General features: G+C 42.3%; 2 long non-coding RNA genes across 2 annotated transcripts, besides 2 other annotated features; one reads left to right on the forward strand and one right to left on the reverse strand.

The window, feature by feature from the left end:
• The first annotated feature begins 1,248 nt into the window (after positions 1-1,248).
• Positions 1,249-3,614: a mobile genetic element.
• A 1,284-nt stretch (positions 3,615-4,898) lies between these two features.
• On the forward strand, positions 4,899-5,214 carry lncRNA:CR44583 (long non-coding RNA:CR44583). The gene has a single exon (NR_124193.1). It is a non-coding gene; the product is annotated as a long non-coding RNA:CR44583 (long non-coding RNA).
• A 2,682-nt stretch (positions 5,215-7,896) lies between these two features.
• Positions 7,897-7,930: a mobile genetic element.
• A 9,913-nt stretch (positions 7,931-17,843) lies between these two features.
• lncRNA:CR44584 (long non-coding RNA:CR44584) lies at positions 17,844-18,691 on the reverse strand. Its single transcript, NR_124194.1, has 2 exons — positions 18,662-18,691; positions 17,844-18,168 (listed from the first exon to the last, which is right to left on the reverse strand). It is a non-coding gene; the product is annotated as a long non-coding RNA:CR44584 (long non-coding RNA).
• Between the last annotated feature and the right edge of the window lie 1,481 nt (positions 18,692-20,172).

The following is a 20,172-nucleotide window of genomic DNA, read 5'->3' on the forward strand; positions in this document are numbered from 1 at the left end:
TCCAACAGAAGCATATATATATATATATATTTCTAAGCAGCTGAAACACTTTAATTGTGCTGAGTGTTTTAATATTTTTCTTTAAAAGTTGAATTGCTAAATAATAAATGTGATCACTAAAGCTTATGCTTTTTATATTCAGCCATAAAATACATTTATTACTTCGATAAAAATAAAATAGTTTAACTCGATTGGCTTTACAAATATCTCCGCTGCCCCGTTCTGACGGTTTTAATTAGTGTTCGGTTTTGGCCAACAACATTCGGCCAGCTTCCCTTGAGTGCTGCTTCGCTGCATTAATTAAAATCGATGTTAATGCGAATAACGGATTATGACATCCCATCGAGTGTTTGTGGGTGTATTCAATCTGTTTGCGTTTCGCCCTCTGACTCTCTCGCAGTGCCCCTTTGGCAGCTGGGCCTTTATTATGGCATATTATGCGGTCGGACGTTGTATTAAAATTGTTAATTGGTTTTGTTTTTAATCTGTCAATCAATTAAAAAACAACTGCGATTTAATTAATTAAATCAACAAAGACCGCAATAATGCAGCGCCAGCAGTGCCAACAAATATTCATCTCAATGAGTGATAATAAATAATTTTACGCATTGACAGTGCGCTTCATAGTTATAGGTTCACAGGGTTTGCTTTTTTATAGCCAATTATTATATTTATTATTTATTATTTTATATTTATTATATATTTATTATATATGGTGCAATTTTAGTTTAATTTCTTTAATTCACTTGTACAAAGGTCAGAAATTCCAAGCATAGAATTGAAATCCCACTACTGAATACTAATCCTAAGTTTTGAATTGTAGTTCCCAAACGGTTTTATGTTATTTTTCTCTAAAATAGTGGTAATTGAAAAGAAAACATCCTATTAGGATTTACCCAAACTTACACATAAGCCCATGAAAAAATTTGCTGCACTGAAATATTAATATTAATTTACGAATTAAGGATATTTCCATCGAGTTCGGTTTTGTAAAGGTGTGCTCAGCTGACGTCAGTGGTGGGAGTGTATGGGCGTGGCCCTCCCAAGCCAACCGCCAGATTCAAGTGGCCATGGACATCCACTCCAAGTGGAATTGGAACCGCTGCCGGAAAGAGACGGGACGAGTGTGGGAGTCGCCTAGCGGGCAGCCATTCAATGGAGCTGGAAAGAGGCAGCGCCATTTGAAATTCGAAATTCGTATGCAAATTTCCATACATTTATTTTCCACACTTTGGCCAAACAGCGCCGCCAGCAGAGCAGAAGACTGGATTGCCACTCCTCTGGTGAGCCTACCCACTGGCCTTCAAACCCTTCCTTGCTGCCCGACCTCCTGGATTTTGCTATCTCCAAAGGCATAGGGCAAGACAGACTAACTTGCTCCAACTATAACAAGCTGATATCCGACCACAGCGCTATAAAAATGCTTCTCAACATCCCCGTCCTCAAAAAAGAGTTGCCCAGAAGACTCACCGGGAAGCACACTGATGCCTCCAAGTTCACACTCTGGATGCTGTCCTCCCTGCACCCGGATCCTCCACTCTCCACTCCAAGCAACATCGATGCGGCAATCAAAACTCTCACGGATGAGATGTACAATGCTGCTGAGTTTGCCAATCCTCCTCCTTCAACGTCCCCAAGAACTCCCGGTAGAGACCTTCACCTCTGGTCTCCAGAAATTGCGGCCTTCGTAGCGGAAAAAAGGCGCCTCAGGAGAATCTGGTTTTTCTCGCGCAACCCAAGGGACAAGGCAGCACTCAACAGAGCCATCAAGGAACTCAAGGACAAGCTGTGTACCCTACGGCAAGACTCCTTCGACAGATTCCTTGAGGAGCTGGAACCTGGTGACCCGCAACATAATCTGTGGCAAGTCACGCGACATATCAGGAGGCCTGCAAAGAAGGCGTCGCCGGTGCGAAAAGCGGACGGCTCTTGGTGCCGCTCTGAAGCCGAAAGAGCTGAAGCGTTTGCAGATCACCTCCAGAATGCATTCACACCATTTGACAGATGCACTGGCGAAGAGCGTTCTGCAACCACCAGGTTCCTAGAGAGTCCATGTCCTCCTAGCCTGCCCATAGAGCCCGTCACCCCAGAAGAGGTTGCGCAAGAGATCGCCTCCCTAAAGGCTAGCAAATCCCCAGGACTGGATCGCATCGACGCCACATCCCTTAAAATGCTGCCACCGCCCTGTTCCCAGTTGTTGGCCAACATATACAACAGATGCTTCTCACTAGGGTACTTCCCGAGATCATGGAAACGTGCAGAAGTCATTCTCATCCTCAAACCTGGAAAACCTGAAGCCAATCTTGCCTCATATAGACCGATTAGTCTGCTGACAATCCTCTCCAAAATACTCGAAAGAGTATTTCTGCGCAGAGTCATGCCAGTACTGGACGAGGCTGGACTGATCCCTGATCACCAGTTTGGCTTCAGGCGATCCCATGGAACACCCGAGCAATGTCACCGGCTCGTAGCACGCATCCTAGATGCATTCGAGAATAAACGATACTGTTCGGCCGTATTCCTGGATGTCAAGCAGGCGTTCGACAGAGTGTGGCATCCTGGACTCCTCTACAAACTCAAGTCCCACCTTCCCAGTTCCCACTATGCCCTACTCAAATCGTATACTGAAGGAAGAGAGTTCCAAGTGCGATGCGGTTCCTCAACAAGCACGACAAGGCCTATACGAGCCGGAGTACCTCAAGGCAGCGTCCTTGGTCCCATCCTCTACACCCTGTTTACAGCAGACCTCCCTATCATACCCTCCCGTTACCTCACAGCAGCCACCTATGCAGATGACACGGCGTTCCTTGCCACCGCAACAAACCCTCAATTAGCATCAGCCATCATCCAGAGGCAACTGGATGCACTGGATCCATGGCTGAAACGCTGGAACATCATGATCAACGCTGATAAATCCTCCCACACCACCTTCTCTCTGCGCAGAGGAGAATGCCCCCCGGTCTCACTCGACGGCGACACAATCCCTACCTCCAGCACCCCCAAATATTTAGGGCTGACCCTAGACAGAAGGCTGACTTGGGGCCCCCACATCAACAGTAAGCGTATCCAGGCCAACATACGCCTAAAGCAACTCCACTGGCTCATCGGTAAAAAGTCAAAGCTGCGAGAGAAACTAAAGATTCTCGTCTACAAGACTATTCTCAAGCCAATCTGGACGTACGGAATTCAGCTGTGGGGCACTGCTTGCACATCACATAGAAGGAAGATCCAGCGATTTCAAAACAGATGTTTGAGAATAGTCTCCAACGCCCATCCCTACCACGAAAATTCCGCCATCCACGAGGAGCTCGGGATTCCATGGGTAGACGACGAAATCTACAGACACAGCGTGAGATATGCTAGCAGACTGGAGAACCACCACAACCACCTGGCCGTCAACCTTCTAGACCACAGCCAATCCCTAAGACGCCTGCAGAGAACGCACCCGCTTGACCTTACTCAACATACTTAATCATACTTAACCCCTACCCAAGTACACTCGATGTACTCCCCTTAAGTTAATGTTTCCCTCCAAAAAATTTAATTATTGTCCACTAGGACAGATTTTAAATAATAAATAAAAGGCTACACAAAAAAAAAAAAAAAAAAAAAAAAAAAAAAAAAAATTTTTTCCCGTTGCCGTTGTTGTTTGTGCCTCGTTTCGTTTTCGTGCACTCAGTTCCATAGCCCCCCTTAGATGCCACCTCCTCCACTTCCTTGATTACAGTATAAACAAAATCGGAACAGAAACTTTATTGCAATCTTAGAGTTTTTGTAAGAATTTCCTACCTCAACCAATCTATAAAAGTATCAATATATCTTATATATACACAATGTTTCAAAAACCATTTATGAGCTTTTTAAAGAATTCAATTAAGTTAAGAGTACTTAACTTATTTAGAAGTCCCCATTTTGCTTAGTGTATTTGCCATCAGTCAACTCCACGGCATTGGCTTACTACAAAATGCACCACGACCCAACCACCGCCCCCCTCCAACGTAATTATGCAAATTAACTCTTTTTTTCGGTGCCTTTGCTCAGCGGCTCTGCCTACCTGGCCAGCCCCTCCCCTTGCAGAACCCCTCCTCACCACCTTGTTGGCACCTATGTATATGTATGTATGTATAATGCCGCCTTATGTAAAATGTCAGTTCAAGTTTTAGGCCTTTGCGAGTGTGTGAGTTTTTGGGAAGTGCAATTTGTTGCTTAGGCGGCAACAAATTTTCGTTCAGCGCTCTTTGTTCGTGTGCACTCAATATGACAGACTTCCTAGGCCCCTCGGATCTCGGATGCCCCTCTGGGGCCACCCGGAGTTACGGAGTTACGCATCGGGCACTTAATAAGCCCTGTTCAGCTGATGGCTATTTATTGGCTAGTTCCGGCAACAGCTCTGCGAAAATCCCATCAAGCCAGAGCAAAGCAAAGGTGGTTCTATGAGTACAAAAAAGATAAAAACCCATTCATATGCTAAAAAATTTTTTATAAGATCTGATAAGATTTAATACTTAAACTTAACTTAAATCTATAGCAATCAATTTAAAATCTTCAAGGTAATCATCACTGCACTGCACAAATTGACTTCATCGAATGGGCTCCATTCCACCATCATCAGCGCCATCTGTCGGAGGTTCTTCAATCATAACGATCGCTTCTCTATTTTCTCTCATAAATATTTATACGAAATGTAAATGCGACGGACGACTTGTGGGGCCAGCAGGCGAATTACATATTCCGCCGGGCCACAAAAAGCGAACCCACAGAGGCAGCTCCTCATTTGGTGAGCCACCAACTAGGCGCTCCACCTCCGAACTGCTCACATATATATATATATATATATATTCCTATATATATCGGTGCACCGCTGAGCGGCACAAATCACCGCAACCACATCGGTTGGTCGATGGGCGGGGTAGTGAGGGGGCGGCATTATGACGGCTGGAGCGCTTCAAAGGAGAACGCGTCGCATAAATTGGCCTGGCGGCTTTAATAATTCACCTCGGAGCAACGAATATGGTCAGGAGTTGCAAGTAGCCAAGTTGCCTGCTGCCTGCTGCAAGTTGCGACAGTCGCCGCAGTGGCTGCCCCAACAGAGTCATACAAATCACAGTTATGATTATTGCCGCGATTAAAAACTGTCGCCCGCCTCGTCGATGTCTACGTCGCTGTCATCGCAGCAAAGCCAAGAAATCAACCAGACTGCAGTCACAAAAATATAAAATTACTACTATTTTTTTTTCGGAATTTACTATTATAACGTACATTTGGGTTAAACAAATAATTGTTTAAATTTGTGTTGCCTTTCTTGGATTTACAGAAAAGGACATGAGGAGCAAAGGATTTAGAATAAGAATAAAATGAAAAATATTTCTTCTTTTTTATGTAGTATACATATACTTTAAAGACATTAAAGACCCACAATTGAATAAAATTCTTTCTTACATAGCATAGATTCTTTTTCTCAGTGTGTTATGACCATGGTGGCTCTCCGGTGGTGGTCACTGCGCGTGCGGCACTCAATCCCGACCAGAAGCACTGCGAATGAGTCTATCGGCGGACGCAGTTCGGGGAGTTCTGTCAAAGTTGCCATAAATATCATCTTTTCAAAAATCTCCAGCTGAGCACTTGCAGTCGCCGCTTCGGTGGTGCAGTGGTTGCAGTGGCTCAGTGGTTGCGGCTGGCGCAGTTTCAGCTTTTTGCGCACCGCTGGGGCACAGCGGTGATTAATTAAACCGACTGCAACTCCAACTCATGATTTATAATGACGAATTTATTTAAGCCTTGACTCGGCTCGAATCGATTCCGATTACGAGTATGGCCTCCATTGGCGGCGCCTTTCAATGTGCTTTTTTAGCTCCGGCTCAATCGGCGGTGTCATTGGCCATAGCCAACTAGATGTCTAGTTTGCGGATGGCAAAGGATGGAAAGCGTTTTTTTTCCCCGATATTGGTTATAGATTTATTTGCGATATTGAAACGAAAGTGTGACACGTTAGATTCATACATCTGACCAATTAATGAATGGTCTTTGAGTTATGTTTACTACAATATATATATTTAAACGCTGGAATAACTTTTTGCAATCGAAATTTAACCAATTTCAACTTAATAAGAGAAATCCTTTTTATAAAAGATTTTTATTTTGCAGTAGCGAAAAGAACATCAAACATTCTTTACTCGTATTTAAATGAATGCGATATTAATTTGCTCCTTTTGGCTTCTTGTATATTGTCAACTGAAATGGCTTTGCCCATAATCCCCTGAACTTGGCCTGTTTCTAATGCGATCCCACGAGTCTCACGGACCGGGCGGCAGTCCCCTGTCCCATCCTCCGCCAGCCATAATCGCTGTCTGCATGGGACACAATCTCCATGGCCAGGAGAACCCTTACACTCCGCTCGCCGGGATCCCCCGCGATCATCGCCCTCGCCTCGTATGCAAAGCACCTCTCAAAAGGCGAAACAAAACGATTCTGGGGACGATGGTGGCTGGTGCTGTGGTTTAGTTAGAGCTAAAATACATTTGTTTATGCTAAAATCGGCCAATTAGTAAGATTGTTATTTCTTGTACAGTCCGCAGATGCTCCACCGCTGATACGAGAGGAGCCATGGTCATGGAGCTCCGCCTTATAAAACAAAAACTTCGAATGGAGGAGGATCGGTCTGGAATTGGGGACTGGACTGGAGCTGAAAGTGGGGAATGTGACTGCGGCTGGCATGCCCATTTGTTTGTATTTATGCATCCGAAACAATATCAATTGTAATGAATTTTGAATATCGTTAAGCGTGAGTCCCGCAGCCGAAGCCCTCGGATTCGCGATCCTTGGAAAATGTCGCAAAACGGAATGTTGTGGCTGTGATGATGATTCGCGATATGAATATGGTTCCCAGGCTCCTCCACCAGTGTGATCGAGAACCCTTTGGTTCGAGTACAGGAATTCCTGTTCCCCACCATTCCACACTGTTTGCATATAAATTATAAATAATTATTTGGCCGACAATCAAACAACTGATAGCCATAGCTGCACTTCCTCGTAGGAAACATCATCGCACTCGTACCCTTTTCCGATCTCCATCAACGCCAACGCCAGCTTTTGCGACCTGACTCGCTGTAGTTCCATCCATCCATCCATCCATCCATTCGTACATCCATCCAGCGGAGTGGCCAATCATCTGGTCTGGGCTCGAGGAGGTCTCCTCACCGGCAATTTCCCAACACGATCGTTGCCGTTTTGTGTGTCATCGTTTGATTTGTCATTATCATCGCGCACATTTCGTGTCCAAGTCGCCATCTCGAGTCCCCTCCTCAAAAGCATTTACAGAAACACGAAAATTACAATGGCTCCAGTTCGCTTGAGATCGCGAATATCAGTAATAACCGACTTGTACTCGTCGTAATTTTTTTTTTTTTGCTGTTTGTGTGGGACCCTTTGCCTCGACTTAGTTTTGGGTTCAGTAAGTGTGAGGGGGGGGGGGGAATTCGGAACTATGGGGAGGAGATCGCTTACTCGAGGCACTTACTCCACAGTTGTTATGCAATTTCCAGTGGAGCTATGCAACTATTGTTAGAGCAATAATCATGTTGTCGGATGGTTTTAGTTTTTCTTTTTTGGTCTCAAAGAACCGAAACACTATGTATTGTAATAGGTAGATAATTGCCAGATTATGATTATAAAAACATTTAACTGATATAATTATGAAATTAAAATTCCGAACTCCTGAACGCCTCCAATCATACTGTTTAAATTATACACCAAAAACTGAGGCCCTCATCCGAATATATAGTTACGATAATTCAGCGCAGAGTTCAAGAAACTGACAGACTGAAAATATTCGTGTCAAACGAGACCAATTTTCATTTCATGACGATGTGCATCCACCAAAATCGCCAACGGAAAAGAAATCTGAATCCGAATCAGAATCAGAATGGAAATCGGAACGAGAATGGTCTAAGACGAGTGCCAGACAGTCGGTCCATCGGAGTGGCCAAGAGGAAGACAAAGGCGAATCAAAGTTGGACCTGAAACTGGGGGGAGATGTGCAGCAGAATTTTTAATATAGACAAAACTTGACATTTAAATTATGGGAACAAAATTCACACTGATTTGTGCGAACCAAACAACCGACGAAGAAAAAAAAAGAGGAACAACTGACCAATAATTTCAGGCACTGGCACCTGCAATCTCAGCCTGCATTTCGTGCACTGAACAAAATATTTTAAACAAAAAATGTATAAAGCCAACAATATATTAATTAAATTTAAATTTTCATATAATCATTAATATTCATTAATTTGGAATCTCTTTACAAACTTTCTAAGCACATATCTTATAAATATATAAGGTAAAACTCACTTTTGTTGTCCAGTGTACCGACGATCATTCCACTTGGAACTCGGCATTTAACTGACTTTGCCTTGGATGAGTGTTCTCTACGGATGTATATCGCAACTGATTATTGTTTAATGGGAAATCGCCAATTCCACCCATTGGCTATTAATTTTTCCCAATTAGCCAAAGACGGGCAACAACAACAGCTTCTCGTCGAGCAATAAATATGCTGCTCATAATAATTCTAATTGCTTTTCAAATAAACACGAAGCGAAGGAACAACTTTCGGTCAATAAACAAAAGTTGGGTAGGAAACATTAGGCGGCCAAAGAAATAATATTTACAGCAATTAGGCGCCCTATCAAAATAATATTAAGGAGATTTATAAACGCAGCCCCCTTCCCCCTGCCCCCTTCGCCCGGCTGAGTGAATTATGAAATAACCGGTGGACCGGAGACCCCATGTTGCGTGGAGCCGGAGGTGTAAAATGCCCAGAAGCGCCAGTCGACGGCTACCAGAACCACCGGCGGCGAGTCCGGTGGCTGTGTAACGCCACTGTCATCCCGTTTCCCCATCCCTCCCAGATTACCATATATTTCGACTCCGATTCTGAGTCCGATCGAAACGACTTCGCCCCAGCGGGTGCCAAGTGGGATCCCAACGGATCAGTCGCCCGCTGCGCTAATCGGCCGCTTAAAGATGTTTTAATCGCTTATTACATTCGCAGCGCCTGTCCACCGCCACTTGGAATGAATGGGATGGGGATGGGGATGGCGAAGGAAATGGAGGGTCATCTTTGTGGATCTCAGTTGCTACTGGTTTCAAAGTTTGGCGTCATGGGTTTACCAAAAAAAAAAAAAAACGGGGCTAAAGATTTGGAAAGAATGAGTACGAGTATAATTTCGAAAACTCTACGAGTTTAAAGTTGTACTTAGAATAGCTGACAGATTGTGTGCCATGTCGAAAATCTAAGGATAAACTCATAAACGATTCATTAGTATGTTTTGTTCATACATATACACTTTTGTATGTAATCAAACACGCAGATCGATAATATTGCATATATACAAATGCAAAGAAAATCAAATCCAGCCTAAGTTTGGGCCAACAAATTGAAGATAAATATGCAAGCTCCACGCAGCATCCGGTTGTGATACTTTCGCGTGGGTCGAACCAGGGACTCCAGATTGGCACTCGGGTATGGTCACCTTCACCTCCAGCTCCATCTCCAGCTCCATCGACCAACGGTCGCCTGTTTGTTGCATGAATTATGATCATATACAGGCGACAAATTTGCATCTTTTTGCCCCTCGACTCCTCGCCAGACTCACTAAATGGCCATCAGAGCTGCCCAACCACCACCCCCTCCCTTCAGTTCCTCCCCTGACTGCACCCCCTCGCGCTGAGCCTGCCATATTTTTATGCCATTTTCGCACATGTTCGTTCGTCGCGCATGCAAAAGTGTCGAAATATTTATGTACCGCGAGTTAGCAACACCAGCAAAAACAACTCGATGTGGTTGTCGTGCATTGAACATTGCTCAAAAAAGGCTGAAAAGGTGGCAAGAGGAGAGGGGCACAAACTCCTCGTGTTTTATTGAATGAAATGGCACGCCTGGCGTTGATTCATAAATGTGCCCAAGTCCAGCTAAGCTGGATTTCCACAGTGGGGGTCGTGAGAATAGGTACTCGCTTAAATTTAACAACCAAAAGCCGCAAAATTTTCACTTAAAAGTTACCATAACTAAAAATCTATTTTAGAGTAATGTTGAACAACTGACAAGAATGTGTTTTATTTTGATTTCAATAAGTGAACTATCTGATTGACCCCCACTGTATGTGCCATTCAGGTTGGGTTTGGCATTGGTTGGGATTCTGGGCCCGGAGTCTGCAGCGGCATATGCAAATGTGGAGCCGACCTACGCATGGGCACTTTGAATAAAATAAGATTTGTGGCCTGAAGGCAGAGCGAGGTGCAAATGATTGCCACAAAATAGCGCAGTGAGCAGCGGATGGATCCAGCTCCAAGGCCCCAACTCCTGGCCATTTCCAGGCCGTGGCTATCAGATTTCACATGTAGAATTTATGCTGTGCTCGAGAATTACAAATCAATGAGATGCGCTGGGTTTTTTGCATTCAGAAGGGCAGCAAAGGAATCGGGATCATAGGAAGATGGCCGCATGACCAAAGTAGACAACATTTAGGGCTAATTTGAGTTGAGAATCCGGTAGGATTGGTATTGTATCTATCTACGCTTAGAATCTTCACAACTCCAAGCTGGCGATTGATTTCCAAATAACTCGTTAGCAATACAGAAAATTATTGATATACGTATGAACCGAAATATTTTGGGTTCTTTTTAAAGGAATGCGCTGCCGTTCCATATCCACTCCACTGAAATATTTGTGTACGATATATTTTTATTGATTTTTGGTCGGACTCATAATGAGCTAACCTGGTGTCTGAGGGTCTGGCTAACCCAGAACTGGGGTTGGGGACAAAGGAAGCCATAAATTAGCTCTATGAATCAAAGAGATATCTGATTTCTGGCCACTGATAAAATATTTATATACTCATTTCATTCAAGGCATAACTCTTCCACTCGCCACAAATACTGGTGGTTCTCGCGGGCTCTTCTCTCCCATTTTAATGGCCAATACGATCTCGAAACGATTCCCTGGCAGACATTTGGTCTCGACTCCATTCCCAGCTCAGACCCACAGGAGACATTGGAGTTTTGGTTTGGTAATCGAGTGGCCCGAGATGATATCGTGTCATAAATATCCGATAGGGCTTATTAGTTGAGTTGAGTTTCGTTTTTTCGAACTGAGGAATTATGGAAATCACAGAATGGTGATCATCACGATAGCATAAATATCATTCGGTGGGGCTTATCCATCGTATATCGATATTAACGGTACTCAGAACTCATTCAACAGGTAGAACACACACATGATATTTGGTGTGAGGTGAAAATCTAATGAAACTTTCAAATTCGAGTGAATCATGGGCCTAAAAAAGTTAGTTTTTATTTAGATACCTAGTTATTTTAAAGAGAATTTTCGAATTTATATTTTTAAATCGAAAACTATCTTCACTTTAATCGCCATGCCATATCTGTTCCTGATGATGAAATCAATGGGGATGGTCACTGAATCCCACCCGCAAGCAACTGCAATTAGAAACGAAAAAGCCGGGCAAGTTGGAAACATAAGCTATAATCCATTTCTACACATAAATCCAATTAGGATTTGTGCCGGGACTTGCCACTTTGGGATACCACTTTGGACCGCCTGGCCGACAGATGATAACGTCCCCTTACCCCACAACCAATACCAACCAATGTGTGGATGAATCAAGGCAAATGTGGAGGGGGCGGTAAGACAAAAGTAAAAGTAAATCACTCGACGCGATTTTCGCTAATAACAAAAATGATTTGGCCAAGTGGCTCGGCTGCTTCCGGATTCCGGCGAAAGCTCCTGGGAGGCATTACCTCCCATATGTGTGGATGATGCTGTGCGGCGATAAGAAGAAAGGAAATCTCCAGGATTGCTCCTGTTGCGGCATTTCGACTTGGCCCCTAATGAACTCAATCAAAAATCGATTTGTAGAACTGGATAAGTTGGGCACAGACGCAGGCGGGGAATGTGTTATCCTCGGAGGGTGATGCGTTGCCATTTTTTTTTTCTCTTTGCACGTATGTACATCAAATGGAATCCTTGAGATAAACTGGCAAACAGATTGACCAACTTGGTATGGCCGTTTATGAAAGGGAATTATTGATACCGTCATAAGCTGGGACTTTTTATGCGAGCCCCCCTCCCCCCGTCACCCATCCCCCATCACCACTTGGCGAACGAACTTGTCAGCTGTCAAACGCCAATGCAGGGCCATTAAGTACGAGAGACCGGGGCTGCGGGCATCGGAAAAATATTGTCATCATAAAGCCAGGCAAAGAAGCCGTTAAATATTATTAAGGAGACCATTTAAATTCATTAATGAGCCAAGCTCTCTGGCCCAAACGAGCTGGGATTTACATGCGACCTGGGAAGATCGACGCTCCTACCTGAGCTGGGCTCCCCATTCCGGGGACGACAGTCACGAAAATGAAAGACGAGCGGACCCGGTATCAGGCCCAGACTCACTTCCTACGAGGGTACTTACTATTTTATGAGTTCAGTTTACAGATTAGAATTATAGCCATCTGAAAAACACCAATTATTATAACAGTTTTTTTTTACTAAGTCTTAAACTTATTATTTGTATAAAGTAAATATTCTATTATTGTTTTCAGTGCACCTCCTACCCCAATTCGGTTTGTCTGGGTACCGTCCACATCCTCGTTAAAAAGTTAAAACAAATGAGAGACGCGACAAAATACAAAGAGACGAAATTAAATTAAGCAAATGAAAGCCCACGTTGACAATTTTCATATCTCTCAACAGCTCGTACCTTGTGTGTGTATGGTCCTCGATTTGGGTCTGAGTTTCGGTTTTCTCAGTTTCTGTTTGCTGGCCAGCGCATATTTGCGAATATTGCTTAAAAACGTCAATAATTCATTTGTTATGCCTGCACATTGAATGTCCCCGCGGACAATTCCCGAGATATGGCCAGGTATCCATCCATCCGCGGCATCCATTCACATTCCCATTTCGAATGGACTTCATCCCAGTACGAATCCGAATTTGAATCCGATCCCGAGTCGCGTGTTGAATGTGGAGCGCGGATTTGTGCGCGGCGCTTATGCAAATTAAGATGAAACGGAAGGCAATCCAGCGGAGTTTGGCAAGAGATCAAAATTTGGTAAGCCAACCTGTTTTTGGTGGAGGCTTCGCATTCAGGTTCAACGGGTTTTAATTATTTGATAATTGCCCAGGATGACCGAACAACCATTTCTTAAATAATAGAGAATTAACGTTACTATTGTGTTTTTTCCAAAGATTTATTATACTTGGAGTACTCAGATATAAATTCCTAGAACTGTCAATTGTAAATGAAATTATTGGTTTATTTTAATGAAATATTCAGACATTTTTGGATTGCTTTCTTATGCAGTTCAGATACAATATTAAAACTGTTTTTGTTCCAGTTCCTCAAAGTGCTTGCTTTTCCTTTCACAAACTCCTCCATACTCCTATTACTTCCCCTATTTTTTTTTTAGAATCATTAGGAAGCATTAAAAAACTGTCTGTCCCGCGTGTAATCGAAACAATTAATCATTTTTGAACTTTTTGGCGCGTCAGCAACTCAGATTCTGATTGTGATACGGCGATTCGGCGTCACTTAGCTAACAAATTCATCATTAATTTTCCGCATTATGTAAACACACGCTGTGACATGAAGGGGAATTGACTATACATACATTTTGTACACAAACAGACTGAAACCGAAACCCAATCCCAAAACTGAAGCTGAAAACATTTTGAATGCGAGCGAGTGGAGCGAAAAGCGTAGCGCTGAAAGGCAAGCTGACATTTTGATTTCCGTAATAAAGTAATTAATGATCTGGCCGGGCAATCGGACTTACAATCGGAATCGGATCAGTGTCGCGTCGAACAAGCCGCACTTTCCTCTCTTTCGGCGCCACTAATGATGACATTCAAATTCACAGTTTGCACATGTAATTAAGTCGCTACAGTCCGAGTCCCTGAGTCCCTAAGTCCCTGATCCATGATCCCCAGTAAGGGTTTCGAGTGCACCCTGGAGGGGCGACTCATTTATCAAAGGTCCTGGTTGCTTGGTTTCCTTGGTGCCAACTGGTGGCGTGATTATTTTGACGTAATTTTTATTAATGAATCTTCAGAGCGGCACGCAAATAACGGATCGATCGACAGTAAGAGCTGCCCCCTTAGCCAACTCAAAACCCAGTGACCGACTATGCAGAATTTCCCTCCTTCGCTGCACTTTTTTTTTTTTTTTTGCCGAGGGAAACATTTTTGCAATAATTGTATTCAAAATTCATATTACGGCCGCGACTGTGCGTAGAATAATTTAAGGCCAAGCTCCCAAGGCCCCGGGGAGCTGACTTCTAAGCGGCGACGTGAAAAACTCTGACGAAATGACATTTATGGGACAAATGCTCCACTCCTTCAACCGAGTACAGTGCGGTCTTTAAGCATAAGTCGGTTCTTGCTGATTTACTAATTAGAAAATGACATGTTCAAGTCTTAAAAGCCTTGTTTCTTACATATTTAATACGGTAATTACTTTCTAGTTTCATTTTTATTTGCCTTTACCCATATTTTTATGAACCGCACCGTTTGTCCATCGATGTGGGTATGGTTATGCGAACGACGGCTGCCGTCTGCCACTGACTTCTTGCCTTTCCCAGGGATTGGGACTGGAGGCCTCTGCTCGGCGACCAAGACCAGTGAGCTTCTTGAATTTTGGCGCCATCAATTTGGCTGCGGAATCCAGCGGAATGCGCACGATCCCGCACAAACAAAAAGCCTGAAGCACAAATAAAGAAAGGCAGAAAGTAAGTTTTCACGTTGCGGGACGGACGTTAAGTAGGCGCCAGCAAAGCAATTTCCAAACGCAACAAAAACGCGGCGGCCTGATGAAGATGAACATGGAATGGTCATGGTGATGGGAGGCAGCGGAACCAATTCGTCAATGGAATTCCGACTGCGAATTTAGGATGCGACATCTCAAATATGATTTACGTCGCCGCAGTCCAGGATCTTCTGAACGACTGCCCAATGCCACAGTGGTTCACTAATTTTATACAACCAGAGGCAAAAAGGGGCAAAAGCAAAAATAAATATGCATGAATTAGCCAAAGATATGGCCATGTCAACTTAAAAACTCCCAAAAAGAGACATTTTAAGCATGACTCAGAAGGAAAACATTCTCTTGATAACTACAATACATAAGTTAGATAACAGTATAAAATATACAAAATTGTTTAAGAAAAACCAACCACGCCTTCCGAACTAAAATATCTACCCATACAAGCAAAGTATCTGTAAGCCAAGATCGACGATTTGTAGAACCAACAAATTAAGCCGCAGTCGATGGTCTTTAGCCCAACTTGCCACATCGAATATCGAAGTGGAATCGCCTGGGTATCAATATGGCAAATGGCAACTGATCGTGTGGGCAGCTGTGTGTGTTCGGGAGCTTTAACAACGTTTACTTCTAGTTTTCGATCGGAGATAAGGCTACGGGGAATCGCATTTGCATTTGCATTTGTTTAATAATTTAGTTTATTATAAGCTGATATTACTTGGACATGCTTTATTCGTGCCCGCGCTTGCGTTTACATTGCATATTTATGCATATTTTATATTCATAACTTGTCGCTTTAACTTTTCCGCCAGCTCAGCTGCAACTGCTGTTGATATTGCAATTGGCAATAGTCGTTTATCGAGCAGCGATCGATGCAACCCGTTGCTGTTGTTTTGGCCCGGCTATCCAATAAATAAATTGCCAAAGCAGAGACAAAGTCATGCGGACACCTTGACACGGTCAACAAAACCAACAAAACAACTGCAGTCGGTCGAATATGCCGCCAATCCCCCCTTGGATACATCCAGATACCCAGATACCCATATATCCAGATATCCAGATACTACTGGCTGAGTTATGCGACGACATCGAGAGTTATGACAATTCGCGGCGACAAGTCGAGTTCGATTGAATGCGAAATGCATGAATATGAATGCCAACTGCTCTGTAACAATTTCAATACCTAATTGGCCAGGGCATAAGCGGCTAGCTGCAGATCTGCCTTGAATTGCTAGTTGGGCTTGGCTAGTATGCAACACCATTTAAATTAATTTTCATACAATATATTCATTTTTTCACAGCGAACTTGTCGATTCTACAAATGCATTTAACATAAATGTTTAACGTTAATCAGGAAAGACAAAGAAAAAGTTTCTGGTTAATGATAAACTCTATCTAACCATCCACAATATTTTGACAGTGGAAATAGCTGGCATTTTTCTCGAAAAGTACCACAAATTAAATGACTCATTAACGCACCTTTTGGCCCTTGGAAATAATTTGTTTTACTCACTACAGAAAACCCATAAAATGATATGAATCCTTCGATCAAAGTTGCTTTATGTTGAATTACAGTGATATATGCCCTAATAGGATCTTTACACCTCTGAATCGCACTGTAAGCCCAACTTCTCGAACATCATTTACAAGTCGAAGTGCAAATCGTTTTGGTAATTAGTTCCAAATCAGCGACTTTCCATAATCGAAATAAATCGCATTCACAACGGCCGTAAAGAGTTCTGCTCTTGGCCCTGAGCTCCTTGGGTCTTGGCCAGCTGTAATCGAGTCATAAAGGTGGCCAAACATATTTAAAAATCGGTTAATTGCCTTCTGCCCGTCCATTTGGTTGCTTGGCCAGTTTAAGTGTCCATTTCGCCTCTAGTCATCTTTCTCCTTGGCCATTCGATGCACCGCGCCGTTGTAATAAAGACTACTGAACGTGGCACTAGCTCCACCGCTTCCAGGTTATTACATTTTTTGCTTATTTCTGAAAGACAATTCCCCCCTTTGAATTCTTCCAGCCACCCACCCACCGAAGATTTCGTTGCGCTCTGACCCACTGGGTCCGGCATTTCTTAGCGGCTTTTATGAGAGTGTCAGTGGTTACGCCTACTTATGACTTATCAAAGCGATTCCAACTGACCAGGGTTGCAACTTTTAAGGCTTTAAAAGGAAATTTCATTAATACAATACATTAATATGATTGAAATTTCTAAAATATTTACATTTAACAGGAGTTTAGAAGGCAAATATTAGTATGTTTTTTTTTTAGACCAAAAACTAAAACGCTTGCAAAGCAGGAGTTGGTTGTCATAGAAAGAAATCAGCATATATAATATATGTTATTAGCCAATTCTTAAGTAAGATATTATAAGAAATACAGTATCCCTGAAGCCACCGCAGAAGTTCTGAACCTTGGTCCCAAATGAAACCAGGAGATTTTACGATTCTGCGCGATGATTTATATGGCCCAGTGTGTCTGGTGTCTTTATAGTGCATGTCAAATCGGTGTTGAAATCTTTTTGAGCGGATCTTCCCATTGCGGAAATTGCACATGGTCCGATTTGTAATTTCGGTTTCAGTTTCACAAAAGAAAGTCAAAGTCAGAGTGCGATCTGTGGGAATTTAATGTCGGTGCTCCACTGAAATCAACCTACGAGCTTAAAACAATTTTCACACGATATTTCGGCCAAGATACGGGCCACTGCTATGCGATTAATTCAATTTTCGTCAAAATTTTGATAGCAGATTAAGGAGCGATGGTGAGACGCCTTTTATGGTCGGGACGTGTGCGCGAATTCGGGAAGCTAATCGGCCCAGTTAGTAGTAAAAAAAAAAACAGCGACAACGCGCTGTTTCCATTCACTTAACCAAGTAATACATACTCATGCACTGGAAGTAAATATGCATAGATTTCTTAAAGATAGCTGAAATAATAATTGTTGAACAGAACCTATATTTTTTACAACTTTAGATAGAGAAAATAAATAACCGGCAAGAAATCTTTTTAACCTAATTGAAATATCTAACCATCTTATTCAGTTTTTTTTTTTTCAGTGCTTAACCGATGGCTCTGTCCCTCACATTTCATTTATGAACACTTTTTTACATATTCGCCGTCGCTGCCCGCACGAAATTGGGGTAATTTGAACGTGTGACTGCGGCATGTCTGGGTCGACATTAGAATTATGGCGGGTGGTGTACGGGAAGGAGGTGGATGAGGAGTGGGCGGGCGGTGGTGGTGCTGGAGCGGTGCGGTGAGTGCGGTTCCATTACTAGTTACTGCTGGCCGAGTAATTAATATGCACGGCGCGGTCTCGCTGATTATTGCCAACTAAAATGAAATAAAGAAACCAAATTAAAATATATACATACATATATGTAACAGCGGCGGACACGTCGCAACTTAGTACGACTGTGGGCCAAATGAAATGCTAAATGCCATTCCAAACACTCACGCACCATCCCTATATGTAGATCAAAAACCCTTTCCCCAACCATATGCTAATTTCCCACAAGCCTCGTGCAGTTCCCCATTTCCCCCAAAAGTGGTGTTAGGTTCATGAAAATCGGTGAATAGTTAAACTGCAAGTAGCCATTAAATTTTAGAGGTTAAGTACAATCCGAATGTTTTGTAAAGGAAGTTCATGAAACATTATTATTTTAATGTTCACGATATATTTATTATCCTGAAAAGGTCTTAACTGAATAAACGAGGTTTGGAGCGCCAAGAAACAAGGAAGGTTGTAATTAAATTATAAATGTATGTAAATTAATTTTATGTAACAATAGATATTGTTCTTGCTCGAAAAAGAATAAAAAACTACCTATTGCAATCTATAAAAAAAAAACCAGATAAAACGAGTCCTGTCCCTGGGTGAATTGCAGTTCAATAAGAACCTTCCCGAAATAACCACAATTTTAAGCGGAATGTCAACCGAATTTAACATTTAACAAGGTTCGATTTGATTTCACACAAAGTAAATAAAACCACAACACAAATTGCTATAAAGATATTTGCCGCGAGTTGACAACTCGAAGGCAGAAGCAAATAAGAGATCTAGACAGAAAAAAAAATCAATCACTAAAAAGAAAATAAACTGATCGATATAATTGCTGTGTAATTGTAGTTTGGCATTTCAGCCAGCGGGATGTGCAGATCTCAAAATAAAACAATAGAAACCGAAACCAAGCGAACCGAATAATTGTATACCCTTTTGAATATGATATTCTTTGTGGCTAAATTTGCTAGTTTAATTATTCCGAAAGGCAATCGAAGTCTAGAAATAGATAGGATTTTGAAACATTTTTCTTTGCTTTCGATTCTGAGCCGCTGACAGATAAACTGAGACTCCTCTCTGCTCGATTGCAATTGCAATAATTATATTTTTATCTCTTAATTGCAGCATCGGTCGGTCGACAGTATCTTCGCCCATCCCCCTTTGGCAGTGTTCAAAGAAACCAATGAGCTGTCATTACAATTAAAAATAAAGTAAAAATGCAAAAAACAAAAAAAAAAAGAACAACTGTCGAGCAGCCCATCAATCCGAATCGATGATGCAGCCGCAGAGATACAGATACAAAATGAAAAACACCAAAAGGCAAGAGTACAAAAAAAAAAAAAATGAAAATAAAATTGCAAAGAGAGATTCATCGTAAATGCAAATTAAATGCCTCGCAACCGTCGTTCGCTGCATATTTTGGCCAATATCCAAGGAATGTTTTTTAATCAGCACATAAAAAATATTGCGCGTCTACAATTTTTGCTTCTCTTTTGTTTTTTTTTTTTCAACAATTTCTCGCGATCCGATTGGTTTCGACCCGACTCGACTCGAATCGTATCGAATCGCATCGTATCGCGGCGAATTCGTTCGATTTATTTAATTGCATTTTAATTTATTTGAATTATTTTCGTTGGCATTAATCGCCGCTCGGGAATTTCAATTATAATAAAACTTGAAAAAGAGCTGAAGCATTTTTCAATAGTGCAAGTGTGCAATCGAAAACCAATTATAAGAAAGCATTTTATAGTCGGTTTCGAGCATTACATACTACCTCTCAATCCCTTTCACCCAGCCCCACCGCATATCAGCAACAATGAAAATAAATCAACTGGCAATCAAATCGACCGGAATCGAAACTACCAAAAATATAAATCTGTTTTATGCCATAATGATGGCATATTTACCATTTGCTGTCTAATCGATGAAGGTATAATAAATTGATTAAGCAGTTGTAAAAATCAATAAATGTTGAAGTAAATTTCAAGTTTAGAAAACACTTGAAATATGATAGGAATTATGTTTTTAAGTTATGTGTAACCCAAAAAGGAACATGC

Source organism: Drosophila melanogaster, chromosome 2L (assembly GCF_000001215.4).
Source record: "Drosophila melanogaster chromosome 2L".
NCBI classification, from domain to species: Eukaryota; Metazoa; Arthropoda; class Insecta; order Diptera; family Drosophilidae; genus Drosophila; species Drosophila melanogaster.